Raw genomic sequence first — 24,226 nt, forward strand, 5'->3', positions numbered from 1 at the left:
CCACAACTAGAAACTCCGTAAATAGAAACCCGAAAACTAGAAACTCCACAACTAGAAACTCCACACCTATAAATTCCACAACCTTAAACTCCACAACTAAAACTCCACAACTAGAAACTCCACAACTAGAAACTCTGCAACTAGAAACTCCTCAACTAGAAACTCCACAGTTGGAAATTCCACAACTATAAACTCCACAACCAGAAACTCCACAACTAGAGACTCCAAAACAAGAGACTGCACAATTAGAGACTCCGCAACTAGATACTCCAAAACTAGGAACTCTTCAACTAGAAAATCTACAACTACAAACTCGAAAACTAAAAACTACAAATAGAAACTCCACAACTAGAAACTCCACAAGTAGACACTCCACAACTAGAAACTCCACAAGTAGACACTCCACAACTAGAAACTCCACAACTTGAAACACCAAAACTAGATACTCCACAACTACAAATTCCACAAATAAAAACTCCACAACTAGAAACTCCGCAACTAAAAACTCCCCAACTAGAAACTCCCCAACTAGAAACTTTGCAACTAGAATTTCCGCAACTAGAAAGTCTGCAACTAGAAACTCTGTAACTAGAAACTCCACAACTAGAAACTCCACTACTAGAGACTCCACAACTAGAAACTCCACAACTAGAAACTCCACAACTACGAACCTCACAACTAGAAACTCCACAGCCAAAAACTCCGCAACTAGAAACTCCACAACTTGAAACTCTGCCACTAGAATCTCCACAACTAGAAAACTCCGCAACTAGAAACTTTACAGCTAGAAACTACACAACTTGAGACTTTGCAACTAGAAACTCTGCAACAAGAAACTCCGCAACTAGAAACTCCACAGCTAGTAACTCCGCAACTAGAAACTCCACAACTTGAAACTCCGCCTCTAGAATCTCCACAACTTGAAAACTCCGCAACTAGAAACTCTGCAACTAGAAACTTCGCAACTAGAAACTCCACAACTAGAAACTCCACAACTAGAGACTCCACAACTAGAAACTCCAAAACTACGAATCCCACAACTACGAACCCCACAAGTAGAAACTCCACAACTAGAAACTCAACAACTAGAAACTTCACAACTAGAAACTCCACAACTAGAAACTCCGCAACTAGAAACTCTGCAACTAGAAACTCCTTAACTAGAAACTCCACAGCTAGAAACCCCACAACTATAAACTTCACAACTAGAAACTCCACAACTAGAAACTCCGCAACTAGAAACTCCGCAGCTAGAAACTCCCCAACTTGAGATTCGCAGCTAGAAACTCGGCAACTAGAATCTCCACAACTAGAAACTCTGCGACTAGAAACTCCGCAACTACAAACTCCGCAACCTAAAACTCAACAACTGGAGACTGCACAACTAGAAACTCCACAGCTACGAACCTCGAAACTAGAAACTCCACAACTTGAAACTCTGCAACTAGAAACTCCACAACTAGAAAAGTCTGCAACTAGAAACTCTGCAACTAAAAACTCCGCAACCAGAAACTCCAGAGCCAGAAATTCCACAACTTGAAACACCACAACTAGATACTCCACAACAACAAATTCCAACTCTAGAAACTCCAGAACTAGAAACTCCGCAACTTGAGACTTCGCACCTAGAAACTCGGCAACTAGAATCTCCACAACTAGAAACTCTGCAACTAGAAACTCAGCAACTAGAAACTCCACAGCTAGAAACTCCACAACTAGAGACTCCACAACTCGAAACTCCACAACTACAAACCCCACAACTAGAAACTCCACAACTTGAAACTCCACAACTTGAGAGTTCGCAACTAGAAACTCCAACTCTAGAAACTCCACAACTAGAGACTCCACAACTAGAAACTCCACAACTAGAAACTCTGCAACTAGAAACTCCACAACTAGAAAACTCCGCAACTAGAAACTCTGCAACTAGAAACTCCGCAACTAGAAACTTCTCACCTAGAAACTCCACAACTTGAAACACCACAACTAGATACTCCACAACTACAAATTGCACAACTAGAAACTCCACAACCAGAAACTCCGAAACTAGAAACTCCGCAGCTAGAAAATCCACAACTAGAAACTCCAAAACTAGATACTCCACAACTAAAGACTCCGCAACTACAAAACTCCGCAACTAGAAACTCCACAACTAGACGATTCGACACTATTAACTCTACAACTTCAAAATCCAAAACTATCAACTCCACAACTTGAAACGCCGCTACTAGATACTCCACAACTACAAACTCCACAACTAGAAACTCCACAACTTGGAACTCCGCAACTAGAAACTCCGCCACTAGAATCTCCACAACTAGAAAGTCCGCAACTAGAAACTCTGCATCTAGAAACTCCGCAACTAGAAACTCCACAGCTAGAAACACCACAAATGGAAACCCCACAAGTAGATACTCCACAACTAAGAACCCCACAACTAGAAACTCCACAACTAGAAACTCAACAACTTGAGACTTCGCAACTAGAAACTCGACAACTAGAAACTCAACAACTACAAACCTCACAACTAGAAACTCCACAACTAGAAACTCTGCAACTAGAAACTCCACAGCTAGAAAATCCACAACTAGAAACTCCGCAACAAGAAACTCAGCAAATAGAAACTCCACAACTAGAAACTCCACAACTAGAAACTCAACAGCCAGAGACTCCACAACTAGAGACTGCGCATTTAGAGATGCCGCAACTTGAAACTCCACAGCTAGAAACTCCGCAACTAGAAACTCCACAACTAGAAACTCCACAACTAGAAACTCTGCAACTAGAAACTCCACAACTTGAAAACTCCGCAACTAGAAACTCTGCAACTAGAAACACCGCAACTAGAAACTTCTCACCTAGAAACTCCACAACTTGAAACACCACAACTAGATACTCCACAACTACAAATTGCACAACTAGAAACTCCACAACCAGAAACTCCGAAACTAGAAACTCCGCAGCTAGAAAATCCACAACTAGAAACTCCAAAACTAGATACTCCACAACTACAGACTCCGCAATTACAAAACTCCGCAACTAGAAACTCCAGAACTAGACGATTCGCATCTATTAACTCTACAACTTCAAAATCCAAAACTATCAACTCCACAACTTGAAACGCCGCTACTAGATACTCCACAACTACAAACTCCACAACTAGAAACTCCACAACTTGGAACTCCGCAACTAGAAACTCCGCCACTAGAATCTCCACAACTAGAAAGTCCGCGACTAGAAACTCTGCATCTAGAAACTCCGCAACTAGAAACTCCACAGCTAGAAACTTTACAACTAGAAACTCCATAACTAGACACTTCGGAACTAGAAACTCCACAACTAGAAACTCCACAACCAGAGACTCCAAAACCATAGACTGCACAACTAGAGACTCCGCAACTAGAAACTCCACAGCTAGAAACTCCGCAACTAGAAACTCCACAAATAGAGACTCCGCCACTAGAAACTCGACAACTTAAAACTCTGCAACTAGAAAATCCGCAACTATAAACTCAAGTAAAAACTCCCCAACTAGAAACTTCGCAACTAGAAACTCCACAACTAGAAAATCCACAACTAGAAACTCCGTAAATAGAAACCCGAAAACTAGAAACTCCACAACTAGAAACTCCACACCTATAAATTCCACAACCTTAAACTCCACAACTAAAACTCCACAACTAGAAACTCCACAACTAGAAACTCTGCAACTAGAAACTCCTCAACTAGAAACTCCACAGTTGGAAATTCCACAACTATAAACTCCACAACCAGAAACTCCACAACTAGAGACTCCAAAACAAGAGACTGCACAATTAGAGACTCCGCAACTAGATACTCCAAAACTAGGAACTCTTCAACTAGAAAATCTACAACTACAAACTCGAAAACTAAAAACTACAAATAGAAACTCCACAACTAGAAACTCCACAAGTAGACACTCCACAACTAGAAACTCCACAAGTAGACACTCCACAACTAGAAACTCCATAACTTGAAACACCAAAACTAGATACTCCACAACTACAAATTCCACAAATAAAAACTCCACAACTAGAAACTCCGCAACTAAAAACTCCCCAACTAGAAACTCCCCAACTAGAAACTTTGCAACTAGAATTTCCGCAACTAGAAAGTCTGCAACTAGAAACTCTGTAACTAGAAACTCCACAACTAGAAACTCCACTACTAGAGACTCCACAACTAGAAACTCCACAACTAGAAACTCCACAACTACGAACCTCACAACTAGAAACTCCACAGCCAAAAACTCCGCAACTAGAAACTCCACAACTTGAAACTCTGCCACTAGAATCTCCACAACTAGAAAACTCCGCAACTAGAAACTTTACAGCTAGAAACTACACAACTTGAGACTTTGCAACTAGAAACTCTGCAACAAGAAACTCCGCAACTAGAAACTCCACAGCTAGTAACTCCGCAACTAGAAACTCCACAACTTGAAACTCCGCCTCTAGAATCTCCACAACTTGAAAACTCCGCAACTAGAAACTCTGCAACTAGAAACTTCGCAACTAGAAACTCCACAACTAGAAACTCCACAACTAGAGACTCCACAACTAGAAACTCCAAAACTACGAATCCCACAACTACGAACCCCACAAGTAGAAACTCCACAACTAGAAACTCAACAACTAGAAACTTCACAACTAGAAACTCCACAACTAGAAACTCCGCAACTAGAAACTCTGCAACTAGAAACTCCTTAACTAGAAACTCCACAGCTAGAAACCCCACAACTATAAACTTCACAACTAGAAACTCCACAACTAGAAACTCCGCAACTAGAAACTCCGCAGCTAGAAACTCCCCAACTTGAGATTCGCAGCTAGAAACTCGGCAACTAGAATCTCCACAACTAGAAACTCTGCGACTAGAAACTCCGCAACTACAAACTCCGCAACCTAAAACTCAACAACTGGAGACTGCACAACTAGAAACTCCACAGCTACGAACCTCGAAACTAGAAACTCCACAACTTGAAACTCTGCAACTAGAAACTCCACAACTAGAAAAGTCTGCAACTAGAAACTCTGCAACTAAAAACTCCGCAACCAGAAACTCCAGAGCCAGAAATTCCACAACTTGAAACACCACAACTAGATACTCCACAACAACAAATTCCAACTCTAGAAACTCCAGAACTAGAAACTCCGCAACTTGAGACTTCGCACCTAGAAACTCGGCAACTAGAATCTCCACAACTAGAAACTCTGCAACTAGAAACTCAGCAACTAGAAACTCCACAGCTAGAAACTCCACAACTAGAGACTCCACAACTCGAAACTCCACAACTACAAACCCCACAACTAGAAACTCCACAACTTGAAACTCCACAACTTGAGAGTTCGCAACTAGAAACTCCAACTCTAGAAACTCCACAACTAGAGACTCCACAACTAGAAACTCCACAACTAGAAACTCTGCAACTAGAAACTCCAAAACTAGATACTCCACAACTACAGACTCCGCAACTACAAAACTCCGCAACTAGAAACTCCACAACTAGACGATTCGACACTATTAACTCTACAACTTCAAAATCCAAAACTATCAACTCCACAACTTGAAACGCCGCTACTAGATACTCCACAACTACAAACTCCACAACTAGAAACTCCACAACTTGGAACTCCGCCACTAGAAACTCCGCCACTAGAATCTCCACAGCTAGAAACTCCGCAACTAGAAACTCCACATCTTGAAACTCCGCCACTAGAATCTCCACAACTAGAAAACTCCGCAACTAGAAACTCTGCAACTAGAAACTCCGCAACTAGAAACTCCGCAACTAGAAACTTCACAGCTAGAAACTCCAAAACTTGAAACACCACAACTAGATACTCCACAACTACAAATTGCCCAACTAGAAACTCCACAACCAGAAACTCCGAAACTAGAAACTCCGCAGCTAGAAGCTCCACAACTTGAGACTTCGCAACTAGAAACTCGGCAACTAGAATCTCCACATCTAGAAACTCTGCGACTAGAAACTCCGCAACTACAAACTCGGCAACCTGAAACTCCGCAACTAGAAACTCCACAACTAGAAACTCCACAACTTGAAACTCCACAACTAAAGACTCCACAACTAGAAACTCCACAACTACGAACCCCACAACTACGAACCCCACTACTAGCAACTCCACAACTAGAAACTCCACAACTTGAGACTTCGCAACTAGAAACTCCACAACTAGAAACTCCACTACTAGAGTCTCCACAACTACAAACTCCACAACTAGAAACTTCACAACTACGAACCTCACAACTAGAAACTCCACAACTAGAAACTCTGCAACTCTAAACTCCACAACTAGAAAACTCCGCTACTAGAAACTCTGCAACTAGAAACTCCGCAACTAGAAACTTCACAGCTAGAAACTCCACAACTTGAAACACCACAACTAGATACTCCACAAATACAAATTGCACAACTAGAAACTCTGCAACTAGAAACTCCGCAACTAGAAACTCCACAGCTAGAAACTCCATAACTAGAAACTCCACAACTAAAGACTCCACAACTAGAAACTCCGTAACTACAAACCCCACAACTAGAATTTCCACAACTAGAAACTCCACAACTTGAGAGTTCGCAACTAGAAACTCCACAACTAGAAACTCCACAACTAGAGACTCCACCACTAGAATCTCCACCACTAGAAACTCCACAACTACGAACCTCACAACTAGAAATTCCACAACTAGAAACTCCACAGCCAGAAACTCCACAACTAGAAACTCCACAACTAGAAACTCCAAAACAAGAGACTGCACAATTAGAGACTCCGCAACTAGATACTCCAAAACTAGGAACTCTGCAACTAGAAAATCTACAACTACAAACTCAAAAACTAAAAACTACATATAGAAACTCCGCAACTAGAAACTCCACAAGTAGACACTCCACAACTAGAAACTCCACAACTAGAAACTCCACAACTTGAAACACCAAAACTAGATACACCACAACTTGAGACTTCGCAACTAAAGAACTCGGCAACTAGAAACTCAACAACTAGAAATTACACAACTAGAAACACCGCAACTAAAAACTCTGCAACCAGAAATTCCACAGCTTGAAAATCCACAACTAGAAACTCTGCAACTAGAAACTCCGCAAATAGAAACTCCACAGCTAGAAAATCCACAACTAGAAACTCCACCACTAGAAACTCCACAACTACTGACTCCGCAACTAGAAACTCCACAACCAGAAACTCCGCAACTAGAAACTCACTCCGCAACTAGAGACTCCACAACTAGAAATTCCACAACTAGAAACTCCACAACTACAGACTCCGCAAATAGAAAACTCCGCAACTAGAAATTCCACAACTAGAAACTCCACAACTTGAAATTCCACAACTAGATACTCCAAAACAACAAATTCCACAACTAAAAACTCCACAACTAGAAACTCCACAACTAGAAACTCCACAGCTAGAAACTGTACAACTTGAGACTTCGCAACTAAAGAACTCGGCAACTAGAAACTCAACAACTAGAAACTCCACAACTAGAAACACCGCAACTAAAAACTCTGCAACCAGAAATTCCACAGCTAGAAAATCCACAACTAGAAACTCTGCAACTAGAAACTCCGCAAATAGAAACTCCACAGCTAGAAAATCCACAACTAGAAACTCCACAACTTGAAACACCACAACTAGATACTCCACAACTACAAATTGCACAACTAGAAACTCCACAACCAGAAACTCCGAAACTAGAAACTCTGCAGCTAGAAACTTCACAACTTGAGACTTCGCAACTAGAAACTGGGCAACTAGAATCTCCACAACTAGAAACAATGCGACTAGAAACTGCGCAACTACAAACTCCGCAACCTGAAACTCCGCAACTAGAAACTCAACAGCTAGAAACTCCACAACTCGAGACTTCGCAACTAGAAACTCGGCAACTAGAATCTCCACAACTAGAAACTCTGCAACTAGAAACTCCGCAACTAGAAACTCCTCAGCTAGGAACTTCACAACTTGAAACACCACAACTAGATACTCCACAACTACAAATTGCACAACTAGAAACTGCCCAACTAGAAACTCCGCAACTAGAAACTCCGCAGCTAGAAACTCCACAACTTGAGACTTCGCAGCTGGAAACTCGGCAACTAGTATCTCCACAACTAGAAACTCTGCGACTAGAAACTCCGCAACTACAAACTCCGCAACCTGAAACTCAACAACTAGAGACTGCACAACTAGAGACTCCGCAACTAGAAACTCCACAGCTAGAAACTCCGCAACTAGAAACTCCACAACTTGAAACTCCGCCACTAGAATCTCCACAACTAGAAAACTCCGCAACTAGAAACTCTGCAACTAGAAACTCCGCAACTAGAAACTCCACAGCTAGAAACTCCACAACTAGAAACTCCACAACTAGAGACTCCACAACTAGAAACTCCACAACTACGAACCCCACAACTACGAACCCCACTACTAGCAACTCCACAACTAGAAACTCCACAATTAGAAACTCCACAACTTGAGACTTCGCAACTACAAACTCCACAACTTGAAACTCCACTACTAGAGTCTCCAAAACTAGAAACTCCACAACTACAAACTCCACAACTAGAAACTCCACAACTACGAACCTCGCAACTAGAAACTCCACAACTTGAAACTCCACAACTTGAGAGTTCGCAACTAGAAACTCCACAACTAGAGACTCCACAACTAGAAACTCCACAACTAGAAACTCCACAACTAGAAACTCCGCAACTTGGACTTCGCAACTAGAAACTCGGCAACTAGAATCTCCCCAACTAGAAACTCTGCAACTAGAAACTCCGCAACTAGAAACTCCACAGCTAGAAACTCAACAACTAGAGACTCCACAACTAGAATCTCCACAACTACAAACCCCACAACTAGAAACTCCACAACTTGAAACTCCACAACTTGAGAGTTCGCAACTAGAAACTCCACAACTAGAGACTCCACAACTAGAAACTCCACAACTAGAAACTCCACAACTAGAAACTCTGCAACTAGAAACTCCACAACTAGAAAACTCCGCAACTAGAAACTCTGCAACTAGAAACTCCGCAACTAGAAACTTCACACCTAGAAACTCCACAACTACAAATTGCACAACTAGAAACTCCACAACCAGGAACTCCGAAACTAGAAACTCCGCAGCTAGAAACTCCACAACTTGAGACTTCGCAACTATAAACTCGGCAACTAGAATCTCCACAAGTAGAAACTCTGCGACTAGAAACTCCGCAACTACAAACTCCGCAACCTGAAACTCCGCAACTAGAAACTCCACAGCTAGAAACTCCACAACTAGAGACTTCGCAACTAGAAACTCGGAAACTAGAATCTCCACAACTAAAAACTCTGCAACTAGAAACTCCGCAACTTGAAACTCCACAGCTAGAAACTCCACAACTAGGAACTCCACAACTAGAAACTCCACACCTATTATTTCAACACCTTGAAACTCCACATTTAAAACTCCACAACTAAAACTTCACAACTAGAAACTCCGCAACTAGACTCTCCCCAACTAGAAACTCCCCAACTAGAAACTTTGCAACTAGAATTTCCGCAACTAGAAAGTCTGCAACTAGAAACTCTGTAACTAGAAACTCCACAACTAGAAACCCCACAACTATAAACTTCACAACTAGAAGCTCAACAACTAGAGACTGCACAACTAGAAACTCCACAACTAGAAACCTCCGCAACTAGAAACTCTGCAACTAGATACTCCGCAACTAGAAACTCCATAGATAGAAACTCCACTACTATAGACTCCACAACTAGAAACTACACAACTAGAAACTCCACAACTACGAACCTCACAACTCGAAACTCAACAGCTAGAAACTCCGCAACTAGAAACTCCACAACTTGAAACTCCGCCACTAGAATCTCCACAACTAGAAAACTCCGCAACTAGAAACTTTACAGCTAGAAACTACACAACTTGAGACTTTGCAACTAGAAACTCTGCAACAAGAAACTCCGCAACTAGAAACTCCACAGCTAGTAACTCCGCAACTAGAAACTCCACAACTTGAAACTCCGCCTCTAGAATCTCCACAACTTGAAAACTCCGCCACTAGAAACTCTGCAACTATAAACTTCGCAACTAGAAACTCCACAGCTAGAAACTCCACAACTAGAGACTCCACAACTAGAAACTCCAAAACTACGAACCCCACAACTACGAACCCCACAAGTAGAAACTCCACAACTAGAAACTCAACAACTAGAAACTGCACAACTTGAGACTTCGCAACTAGAAACTCCACAACTATAAACTCCACTACTAGAGACTCCACAACTAGAAACTCCACAACTAGAAACTCCACAACTACGAACCTCACAACTAGAAACTCCACAGCTAGAAACTCCGCAACTAGAAACTCCACATCTTGAAACTCCGCCACTAGAATCTCCACAACTAGAAAACTCCGCAACTAGAAACTCTGCAACTAGAAACTCCGCAACCAGAAACTCCGCAATTAGAAACTTCACAGCTAGAAACTCCACAACTTGAAACACCACAACTAGATACTCCACAACTACAAATTGCACAACTAGAAACTCCACAACCAGAAACTCCGAAACTAGAAACTCCGCAGCTAGAAGCTCCACAACTTGAGACTTCGCAAATAGAAACTCGGCAACTAGAATCTCCACATCCAGAAACTCTGCGACTAGAAACTCCGCAACTACAAACTCCGCAACCTGAAACTCCGCAACTAGAAACTCCACAACTAGAAACTCCACAACTTGAAACTCCACAACTAGAGACTCCACAACTAGAAACTCCACAACTACGAACCCCACAACTACGAACCCCACTACTAGCAACTCCACAACTAGAAACTCCACAACTTGAGACTTCGCAACTAGAAACTCCACAACTAGAAACTCCACTACTAGAGTCTCCACAACTAGAAACTCCACAACTAGAAACTCCACAACTAGAGACTCTACAACTACAAACTCCACAACTAGAAACTTCACAACTACGAACCTCACAACTAGAAACTCCGCAACTAGAAACTCTGCAACTCTAAACTCCACAACTAGAAAACTCCGCAACTAGAAACTTCACAGCTAGAAACTCCACAACTTGAAACACCACAACTAGATACTCCACAACTACAAATTGCACAACTAGAAACTCTGCAACTAGAAACTCCGCAACTAGAAACTCCACAGCTAGAAAATCCACAACTAGAAACTCCACAACTAGAGACTCCACAACTAGAAACTCCGTAACTACAAACCCCACAACTAGAATTTCCACAACTAGAAACTCCACAACTTGAGAGTTCGCAACTAGAAACTCCAGAACTAGAAACTCCACAACTAGAGACTCCACCACTAGAATCTCCACCACTAGAAACTCCACAACTACGAACCTCACAACTAGAAATTCCACAACTAGAAACTCCACAGCCAGAAACTCCACAACTAGAAACTCCACAGCCACAAACTCCACAACTAGAAACTCCACATCTAGAAACTCCGCAACAACAAACTCCACAACTAGAAACTCCACAACTAGAAATTTCACTACTAGAGACTCAACAACTAGAGACTCCTCAACTAAAAGCTCCACAACTAGAAACTTTACAACTAGAAACTCCGCAACTAGAAACCCGACAACTAGAAACTCAACAACTAGAAACTCCACAACTAGAAACTCCGCAACTAGACTCTCCCCAACTGGAAACTCCCAAACTAGAAACTCTGCAACTAGAAACTCCGCAACTAGAAACTCTGCAACTAGAAACTCCGTAACTAGAAACTCCACAGCTAGAAACCCCACAACTATAAACTTCACAACTAGAAACTCCACAACTAGAAACTCCGCAACTAGAAACTCCGCAGCTAGAAACTCCCCAACTTGAGACTTCGCAGCTAGAAACTCGGCAACTAGAATCTCTACAACTAGAAACTCTGCGACTAGAAACTCCGCAACTACAAACTCCGCAACCTAAAACTCAACAACTGGAGAGTGCACAACTAGAAACTCCACAGCTACGAACCTCGAAACTAGAAACTCCACAACTTGAAACTCTGCAACTAGAAACTCCACAACTAGAAAAGTCTGCAACTAGAAACTCTGCAACTAAAAACTCCGCAACTAGAAACTCCAGAGCCAGAAATTCCACAACTTGAAACACCACAACTAGATACTCCACACCAGCAAATTCCAACTCTAGAAACTCCAGAACTAGAAACTCCGCAACTTGAGACTTCGCAACTAGAAACTCGGCAACTAGAATCTCCACAACTAGAAACTCTGCAACTAAAAACTCAGCAACTAGAAACTCCACAGCTAGAAACTCCACAACTAGAGACTCCACAACTCGAAACTCCACAACTACAAACCCCACAACTAGAAACTCCACAACTTGAAACTCCACAACTTGAGAGTTCGCAACTAGAAACTCCAACTCTAGAAACTCCACAACTAGAGACTCCACAACTAGAAACTCCACAACTAGAAACTCTGCAACTAAAAACTCCACAACTAGAAAACTCCGCAACTAGAAACTCTGCAACTAGAAACTCCGCAACTAGAAACTTCTCACTTGGAAACTCCACAACTTGAAACACCACAACTAGATACTCCACAACTACAAATTGCACAACTAGAAACTCCACAACCAGAAACTCCGAAACTAGAAACTCCGCAGCTAGAAAATCCACAACTAGAAACTCCAAAACTAGATACTCCACAACTACAGACTCCGCAACTACAAAACTCCGCAACTAGAAACTCCACAACTAGACGATACGACACTATTAACTCTACAACTTCAAAATCCAAAACTATCAACTCCACAACTTGAAATGCCGCTACTAGATACTCCACAACTACAAACTCCACAACTAGAAACTCCACAACTTGGAACTCCGCAACTAGAAACTCCGCCACTAGAATCTCCACAACTAGAAAGTCCGCAACTAGAAACTCTGCATCTAGAAACTCCGCAACTAGAAACTCCACAGCTAGAAACACCACAAATGGAAACCCCACAAGTAGATACTCCACAACTAAGAACCCCACAACTAGAAACTCCACAACTAGAAACTCAACAACTTGAGACTTCGCAACTAGAAACTCGACAACTAGAAACTCAACAACTACAAACCTCACAACTAGAAACTCCACAACTAGAAACTCTGCAACTAGAAACTCCACAGCTAGAAAATCCACAACTAGAAACTCCGCAACAAGAAACTCAGCAAATAGAAACTCCACAACTAGAAACTCCACAACTAGAAACTCAACAGCCAGAGACTCCACAACTAGAGACTGCACATTTAGAGATGCCGCAACTTGAAACTCCACAGCTAGAAACTCCGCAACTAGAAACTCCACAACTAGAAACTCCACAACTAGAAACTCTGCAACTAGAAACTCCACAACTTGAAAACTCCGCAACTAGAAACTCTGCAACTAGAAACTCTGCAACTAGAAACACCGCAACTAGAAACTTCTCACCTAGAAACTCCACAACTTAAAACACCACAACTAGATACTCCACAACTACAAATTGCACAACTAGAAACTCCACAACCAGAAACTCCGAAACTAGAAACTCCGCAGCTAGAAAATCCACAACTAGAAACTCCAAAACTAGATACTCCACAACTACAGACTCCGCAATTACAAAACTCCGCAACTAGAAACTCCACAACTAGACGATTCGCAACTATTAACTCTACAACTTCAAAATCCAAAACTATCAACTCCACAACTTGAAACGCCGCTACTAGATACTCCACAACTACAAACTCCACAACTAGAAACTCCACAACTTGGAACTCCGCAACTAGAAACTCCGCCACTAGAATCTCCACAACTAGAAAGTCCGCGACTAGAAACTCTGCATCTAGAAACTCCGCAACTAGAAACTCCACAGCTGGAAACTTTACAACTAGAAACTCCATAACTAGACGCGTCGGAACTAGAAACTCCACAACTAGAAACTCCACAACCAGAGACTCCAAAACCATAGACTGCACAACTAGAGACTCCGCAACTAGAAACTCCACAGCTAGAAACTCCGCAACTAGAAACTCCACAAATAGAGACTCCGCCACTAGAAACTCGACAACTTAAAACTCTGCAACTAGAAAATCCGCAACTATAAACTCAAGTAAAAACTCCCCAACTAGAAACTTCGCAACTAGAAACTCCACAACTAGAAAATCCACAACTAGAAACTCCGTAAATACAAACCCGAAAACTAGAAACTCCACAACTAAAAACTCCACACCTATAAATTCCACAACCTTAAACTCCACAACTAAAACTCCACAACTAGAAACTCCACAACTAGAAACTCTGCAACTAGAAACTCCTCAACTAGAAACTCCACAGTTAGAAATTCCACAACTATAAACTCCACAACCAGAAACTCCACAACTAGAGACTCCAAAACAAGAGACTGCACAATTAGAGACTCCGCAACTAGATACTCCAAAACTAGGAACTCTGCAACTAGAAAATCTACAACTACAAACTCGAAAACTAAAAACTACAAATAGAAACTCCACAACTAGAAACTCCACAAGTAGACACTCCACAACTAGAAACTCCACAAGTAGACACTCCACAACTAGAAACTCCACAACTTGAAACACCAAAACTAGATACTCCACAGCTACAAATTCCACAAATAAAAACTCCACAACTAGAAACTCCGCAACTAGAATTTCCGCAACTAGAAAGTCTGCAACAAGAAACTCTGTAACTAGAAACTCCACAACTAGAAACTCCACTACTAGAGACTCCACAACTAGAGGCTCCACAACTAGAAACTCCACAACTACGAACCTCACAACTAGAAACTCCACAGCCAAAAACTCCGCAACTAGAAACTCCACAACTTGAAACTCTGCCACTAGAATCTCCACAACTAGAAAACTCCGCAACTAGAAACTTTACAGCTAGAAACTACACAACTTGAGACTTTGCAACTAGAAACTCTGCAACAAGAAACTCCGCAACTAGAAACTCCACAGCTAGTAACTCCGCAACTAGAAACTCCACAACTTGAAACTCCGCCTCTAGAATCTCCACAACTTGAAAACTCCGCAACTAGAAACTCTGCAACTAGAAACTTCGCAACTAGAAACTCCACAGCTAGAAACTCCACAACTAGAGACTCCACAACTAGAAACTCCAAAACTACGAATCCCACAACTACGAACCCCACAAGTAGAAACTCCACAACTAGAAACTCAACAACTAGAAACTCCACAACTTGAGACTTCGCAACTAGAAACTCCACAACTATAAACTCCACTACTAGAGACTCCACAACTAGAAACTCCACAACTAGAAACTCCACAACTACGAACCTCACAACTAGAAACTCCACAGCTAGAAACTCCGCAACTAGAAACTCCACATCTTGAAACTCCGCCACTAGAATCTCCACAACTAGAAAACTCCGCAACTAGAAACTCTGCAACTAGAAACTCCGCAACTAGAAACTCCGCAACTAGAAACTTCACAGCTAGAAACTCCACAACTTGAAACACCACAACTAGATACTTCACAACTACAAATTGCCCAACTGGAAACTCCACAACCAGAAACTCCGAAACTAGAAACTCCGCAGCTAGAAGCTCCACAACTTGAGACTTCGCAACTAGAAACTCGGCAACTAGAATCTCCACATCTAGAAACTCTGCGACTAGAAACTCCGCAACTACAAACTCCGCAACCTGAAACTCCGCAACTAGAAACTCCACAACTAGAAACTCCACAACTTGAAACTCCACAACTAGAGACTCCACAACTAGAAACTCCACAACTACGAACCCCACAACTACGAACCCCACTACTAGCAACTCCACAACTAGAAACTCCACTACTAGAGTCCACAACTACAAACTCCACAACTAGAAACTTCACAACTACGAACCTCACAATTAGAAACTCCACAACTAGAAACTCTGCAACTCTAAACTCCACAACTAGAAAACTCTGCTACTAGAAACTCTGCAACTAGAAACTCCGCAACTAGAAACTTCACAGCTAGAAACTCCACAACTTGAAACACCACAACTAGATACTCCACAAATACAAATTGCACAACTAGAAACTCTGCAACTAGAAACTCCGCAACTAGAAACTCCACAGCTAGAAACTCCACAACTAGAAACTCCACAACTAGAGACTCCACAACTAGAAACTCCGTAACTACAAACCCCACAACTAGAATTTCCACAACTAGAAACTCCACAACTTGAGAGTTCGCAACTAGAAACTCCACAACTAGAAACTCCACAACTAGAGACTCCACCACTAGAATCTCCACCACTAGAAACTCCACAACTACGAACCTCACAACTAGAAATTCCACAACTAGAAACTCCACAGCCAGAAACTCCACAACTAGAAACTCCACAACTAGAAACTCCACAGCCACAAACTCCACAACTAGAAACTCCACAACTAGAAACTCCACAACTAGAAATTTCACTACTAGAGACTCAACAACTAGAGACTCCTCAACTAAAAGGTCCACAACTAGAAACTTTACAACTAGAAACTCCGCAACTAGAAACCCGACAACTAGAAACTCAACAACTAGAAACTCTACACCTATTATTTCTACACCTTGAAACTCCACAACTAAAACTCGACAACTAAAACTTCACAACTAGAAACTCCACAACTAGAAACTCCGCAACTAGACTCTCCCCAACTGGAAACTCCCCAACTAGAAACTCTGCAACTAGAAACTCCGCAACTAGAAACTCTGCAACTAGAAACTCCATAACTAGAAACTCCACAGCTAGAAACCCCACAACTATAAACTTCACAACTAGAAACTCCACAACTAGAAACTCCGCAACTAGAAACTCCGCAGCTAGAAACTCCCCAACTTGAGACTTCGCAGCTAGAAACTCGGCAGCTAGAATCTCCACAACTAGAAACTCTGCGACTAGAAACTCCGCAACTACAAACTCCGCAACCTAAAACTCAACAACTGGAGACTGCACAACTAGAAACTCCACAGCTACGAACCTCGAAACTAGAAACTCCACAACTTGAAACTCTGCAACTAGAAACTCCACAACTAGAAAAGTCTGCAACTAGAAACTCTGCAACTAAAAACTCCGCAACTAGAAACTCCAGAGCCAGAAATTCCACAACTTGAAACACCACAACTAGATACTCCACAACAACAAATTCCAACTCTAGAAACTCCAGAACTAGAAACTCCGCAACTTGAGACTTCGCACCTAGAAACTCGGCAACTAGAATCTCCACAACTAGAAACTCTGCAACTAGAAACTCAGCAACTAGAAACTCCACAGCTAGAAACTCCACAACTAGAGACTCCACAACTCGAAACTCCACAACTACAAACCCCACAACTAGAAACTCCACAACTTGAAACTCCACAACTTGAGAGTTCGCAACTAGAAACTCCAACTCTAGAAACTCCAACTCTAGAGACTCCACAACTAGAAACTCCACAACTAGAAACTCTGCAACTAGAAACTCCACAACTAGAAAACTCCGCAACTAGAAACTCTGCAACTAGAAACTCCGCAACTAGAAACTTCTCACCTAGAAACTCCACAACTTGAAACACCACAACTAGATACTCCACAACTACAAATTGCACAACTAGAAACTCCACAACCAGAAACTCCGAAACTAGAAACTCCGAAGCTAGAAAATCCACAACTAGAAACTCCAAAACTAGATACTCCAAAACTACAAATTCCACAACTAAAAACTCCACAACTAGAAACTCCACAACTAGAAACTCCACAGCTAGAAACTGTACAACTTGAGACTTCGCAACTAAAGAACTCGGCAACTAGAAACTCAACAACTAGAAACTCCACAACTAGAAACACCGCAACTAAAAACTCTGCAACCAGAAATTCCACAGCTAGAAAATCCACAACTAGAAACTCTGCAACTAGAAACTCCGCAAATAGAAACTCCACAGCTAGAAAATCCACAACTAGAAACTCCACAACTTGAAACACCACAACTAGATACTCCACAACTACAAATTGCACAACTAGTAACTCCACAACCAGAAACTCCGAAACTAGAAACTCCGCAGCTAGAAACTTCACAACTTGAGACTTCGCAACTAGAAACTGGGCAACTAGAATCTCCACAACTAGAAACAATGCGACTAGAAACTCCGCAACTACAAACTCCGCAACCTGAAACTCCGCAACTAGAAACTCAACAGCTAGAAACTCCACAACTCGAGACTTCGCAACTAGAAACTCGGCAACTAGAATCTCCACAACTAGAAACTCTGCAACTAGAAACTCCGCAACTAGAAACTCCACAGCTAGGAACTTCACAACTTGAAACACCACAACTAGATACTCCACAACTACAAATTGCACAACTAGAAACTGCCCAACTAGAAACTCCGCAACTAGAAACTCCGCAGCTAGAAACTCCACAACTTGAGACTTCGCAGCTGGAAACTCGGCAACTAGTATCTCCACAACTAGAAACTCTGCGACTAGAAACTCCGCAACTACAAACTCCGCAACCTGAAACTCAACAACTAGAGACTGCACAACTAGAGACTCCGCAACTAGAAACTCCACAGCTAGAAACTCCGCAACTAGAAACTCCACAACTTGAAACTCCGCCACTAGAATCTCCACAACTAGAAAACTCCGCAACTAGAAACTCTGCAACTAGAAACTCCGCAACTAGAAACTCCACAGCTAGAAACTCCACAACTAGAAACTCCACAACTAGAGACTCCACAACTAGAAACTCCACAACTACGAATCCCACAACTACGAACCCCACTACTAGCAACTCCACAACTAGAAACTCCACAATTAGAAACTCCACAACTTGAGACTTCGCAACTACAAACTCCACAACTTGAAACTCCACTACTAGAGTCTCCAAAACTAGAAACTCCACAACTACAAACTCCACAACTAGAAACTCCACAACTACGAACCTCGCAACTAGAAACTCCACAACTTGAAACTCCACAACTTGAGATTTCGCAACTAGAAACTCCACAACTAGAGACTCCACAACTAGAAACTCCACAACTAGAAACTCCACAACTAGAAACTCCGCAACTTGAGACTTCGCAACTAGAAACTCGGCAACTAGAATCTCCCCAACTAGAAACTCTGCAACTAGAAACTCCGCAACTAGAAACTCCACAGCTAGAAACTCAACAACTAGAGACTCCACAACTAGAATCTCCACAACTACAAACCCCACAACTAGAAACTCCACAACTTGAAACTCCACAACTTGAGAGTTCGCAACTAGAAACTCCACAACTAGAGACTCCACAACTAGAAACTCCACAACTAGAAACTCCACAACTAGAAACTCTGCAACTAGAAACTCCACAACTAGAAAACTCCGCAACTAGAAACTCTGCAACTAGAAACTCCGCAACTAGAAACTTCACACCTAGAAACTCCACAACTACAAATTGCACAACTAGAAACTCCACAACCAGGAACTCCGAAACTAGAAACTCCGCAGCTAGAAACTCCACAACTTGAGACTTCGCAACTATAAACTCGGCAACTAGAATCTCCACAAGTAGAAACTCTGCGACTAGAAACTCCGCAACTACAAACTCCGCAACCTGAAACTCCGCAACTAGAAACTCCACAGCTAGAAACTCCACAACTAGAGACTTCGCAACTAGAAACTCGGAAACTAGAATCTCCACAACTAAAAACTCTGCAACTAGAAACTCCGCAACTTGAAACTCCACAGCTAGAAACTCCACAACTAGGAACTCCACAACTAGAAACTCCACACCTATTATTTCAACACCTTGAAACTCCACACCTAAAACTCCACAACTAAAACTTCACAACTAGAAACTCTGCAACTAGACTCTCCCCAACTAGAAACTCCCCAACTAGAAACTTTGCAACTAGAATTTCCGCAACTAGAAAGTCTGCAACTAGAAACTCTGTAACTAGAAACTCCACAACTAGAAACCCCACAACTATAAACTTCACAACTAGAAGCTCAACAACTAGAGACTGCACAACTAGAAACTCCACAACTAGAAAACTCCGCAACTAGAAACTCTGCAACTAGATACTCCGCAACTAGAAACTCCATAGATAGAAACTCCACTACTATAGACTCCACAACTAGAAACTACACAACTAGAAACTCCACAACTACGAACCTCACAACTCGAAACTCAACAGCTAGAAACTCCGCAACTAGAAACTCCACAACTTGAAACTCCGCCACTAGAATCTCCACAACTAGAAAACTCCGCAACTAGAAACTTTACAGCTAGAAACTACACAACTTGAGACTTTGCAACTAGAAACTCTGCAACAAAAAACTCCGCAACTAGAAACTCCACAGCTAGTAACTCCGCAACTAGAAACTCCACAACTTGAAACTCCGCCTCTAGAATCTCCACAACTTGAAAACTCCGCCACTAGAAACTCTGCAACTATAAACTTCGCAACTAGAAACTCCACAGCTAGAAACTCCACAACTAGAGACTCCACAACTAGAAACTCCAAAACTACGAACCCCACAACTACGAACCCCACAAGTAGAAACTCCACAACTAGAAACTCAACAACTAGAAACTGCACAACTTGAGACTTCGCAACTAGAAACTCCACAACTATAAACTCCACTACTAGAGACTCCACAACTAGAAACTCCACAACTAGAAACTCCACAACTACGAACCTCACAACTAGAAACTCCACAGCTAGAAACTCCGCAACTAGAAACTCCACATCTTGAAACTCCGCCACTAGAATCTCCACAACTAGAAAACTCCGCAACTAGAAACTCTGCAACTAGAAACTCCGCAACTAGAAACTCCGCAATTAGAAACTTCACAGCTAGAAACTCCACAACTTGAAACACCACAACTAGATACTCCACAACTACAAATTGCACAACTAGAAACTCCACAACCAGAAACTCCGAAACTAGAAACTCCGCAGCTAGAAGCTCCACAACTTGAGACTTCGCAAATAGAAACTCGGCAACTAGAATCTCCACATCCAGAAACTCTGCGACTAGAAACTCCGCAACTACAAACTCCGCAACCTGAAACTCCGCAACTAGAAACTCCACAACTAGAAACTCCACAACTTGAAACTCCACAACTAGAGACTCCACAACTAGAAACTCCACAACTACGAACCCCACAACTACGAACCCCACTACTAGCAACTCCACAACTAGAAACTCCACAACTTGAGACTTCGCAACTAGAAACTCCACAACTAGAAACTCCACTACTAGAGTCTCCACAACTAGAAACTCCACAACTAGAAACTCCACAACTAGAGACTCTACAACTACAAACTCCACAACTAGAAACTTCACAACTACGAACCTCACAACTAGAAACTCCGCAACTAGAAACTCTGCAACTCTAAACTCCACAACTAGAAAACTCCGCAACTAGAAACTTCACAGCTAGAAACTCCACAACTTGAAACACCACAACTAGATACTCCACAACTACAAATTGCACAACTAGAAACTCCACAACTAGAAACTCAACAACTAGAAACTGCACAACTTGAGACTTCGCAACTAGAAACTCCACAACTATAAACTCCACTACTAGAGACTCCACAACTAGAAACTCCACAACTAGAAACTCCACAACTACGAACCTCACAACTAGAAACTCCACAGCTAGAAACTCCGCAACTAGAAACTCCACATCTTGAAACTCCGCCACTAGAATCTCCACAACTAGAAAACTCCGCAACTAGAAACTCTGCAACTAGAAACTCCGCAACTAGAAACTCCGCAATTAGAAACTTCACAGCTAGAAACTCCACAACTTGAAACTCCACAGCTAGAAACCCCACAACTATAAACTTCACAACTAGAAACTCCACAACTAGAAACTCCGCAACTAGAAACTCCGCAGCTAGAAACTCCCCAACTTGAGACTTCGCAGCTAGAAACTCGGCAACTAGAATCTCTACAACTAGAAACTCTGCGACTAGAAACTCCGCAACTACAAACTCCGCAACCTAAAACTCAACAACTGGAGACTGCACAACTAGAAACTCCACAGCTACGAACCTCGAAACTAGAAACTCCACAACTTGAAACTCTGCAACTAGAAACTCCACAACTAGAAAAGTCTGCAACTAGAAACTCTGCAACTAAAAACTCCGCAACTAGAAACTCCAGAGCCAGAAATTCCACAACTTGAAACACCACAACTAGATACTCCACACCAACAAATTCCAACTCTAGAAACTCCAGAACTAGAAACTCCGCAACTTGAGACTTCGCAACTAGAAACTCGGCAACTAGAATCTCCACAACTAGAAACTCTGCAACTAGAAACTCAGCAACTAGAAACTCCACAGCTAGAAACTCCACAACTAGAGACTCCACAACTCGAAACTCCACAACTACAAACCCCACAACTAGAAACTCCACAACTTGAAACTCCACAACTTGAGAGTTCGCAACTAGAAACTCCAACTCTAGAAACTCCACAACTAGAGACTCCACAACTAGAAACTCCACAACTAGAAACTCTGCAACTAGAAACTCCACAACTAGAAAACTCCGCAACTAGAAACTCTGCAACTAGAAACTCCGCAACTAGAAACTTCTCACCTAGATACTCCACAACTTGAAACACCACAACTAGATACTCCACAACTACAAATTGCACAACTAGAAACTCCACAACCAGAAACTCCGAAACTAGAAACTCCGCAGCTAGAAAATCCACAACTAGAAACTCCAAAACTAGATACTCCACAACTACAGACTCCGCAACTACAAAACTCCGCAACTAGAAACTCCACAACTAGATGATTCGCAACTATTAACTCTACAACTTCAAAATCCAAAACTATCAACTCCACAACTTGAAACGCCGCTACTAGATACTCCACAACTACAAACTCCCCAACTAGAAACTCCACAACTTGGAACTCCGCAACTAGAAACTCCGCCACTAGAATCTCCACAACTAGAAAGTCCGCAACTAGAAACTCTGCATCTAGAAACTTCGCAACTAGAAACTCCACAGCTAGAAACACCACAAATGGAAACCCCACAAGTAGATACTCCACAACTAGAAACTGCACAACTACGAACCCCACAACTACGAACCCCACAACTAGAAATTCCACAACTAGAAACTCAACAACTTGAGACTTCGCAACTAGAAACTCGACAACTAGAAACTCAACAACTACAAACCTCACAACTAGAAACTCCACAACTAGAAACTCCGCAACTAGAAACTCCACAGCTAGAAAATCCACAACTAGAAACTCCGCAACAAGAAACTCCACAACCAGAAACTCCGCAACTAGAAACTCACTCCGCAACTAGAGACTCCACAACTAGAAACTCCACAACTAGAAACTCAACAGCCAGAGACTCCACAACTAGAGACTGCACATTTAGAGATGCCGCAACTTGAAACTCCACAGCTAGAAACTTCGCAACTAGAAACTCCACAACTAGAAACTTTACAACTAGAAACTCCATAACTAGACACTTCGGAACTAGAAACTCCACAACTAGAAACTCCACAACCAGAGACTCCAAAACCAGAGACTGCACAACTAGAGACTCCGCAACTAGAAACTCCACAGCTAGAAACTCCGCAACTAGAAACTCCACAAATAGAGACTCCGCCACTAGAAACTCGACAACTTAAAACTCTGCAACTAGAAAATCCGCAACTATAAACTCAAGTAAAAACTCCCCAACTAGAAACTTCGCAACTAGACATTCCACAACTAGAAAATCCACAACTAGAAACTCCGTAAATAGAAACCCGAAAACTAGAAACTCCACAACCAGAAACTCCACACCTATAAATTCCACAACTTTAAACTCCACAACTAAAACTCCACAACTAGAAACTCCACAACTAGAAACTCTGCAACTAGAAACTCCTCAACTGGAAACTCCACAGTTAGAAATTCCACAACTATAAACTCCACAACCAGAAACTCCACAACTAGAGACTCCAAAACAAGAGACTGCACAATTAGAGACTCCGCAACTAGATACTCCAAAACTAGGAACTCTGAACTAGAAAATCTACAACTACAAACTCGAAAACTAAAAACTACAAATAGAAACTCCACAACTAGAAACTCCACAAGTAGACACTCTACAACTAGAAACTCCACAACTAGAA

Source organism: Rhipicephalus microplus, unplaced genomic scaffold (genome assembly GCF_043290135.1).
Source record: "Rhipicephalus microplus isolate Deutch F79 unplaced genomic scaffold, USDA_Rmic scaffold_12, whole genome shotgun sequence".
NCBI lineage: Eukaryota > Metazoa > Arthropoda > Arachnida > Ixodida > Ixodidae > Rhipicephalus > Rhipicephalus microplus.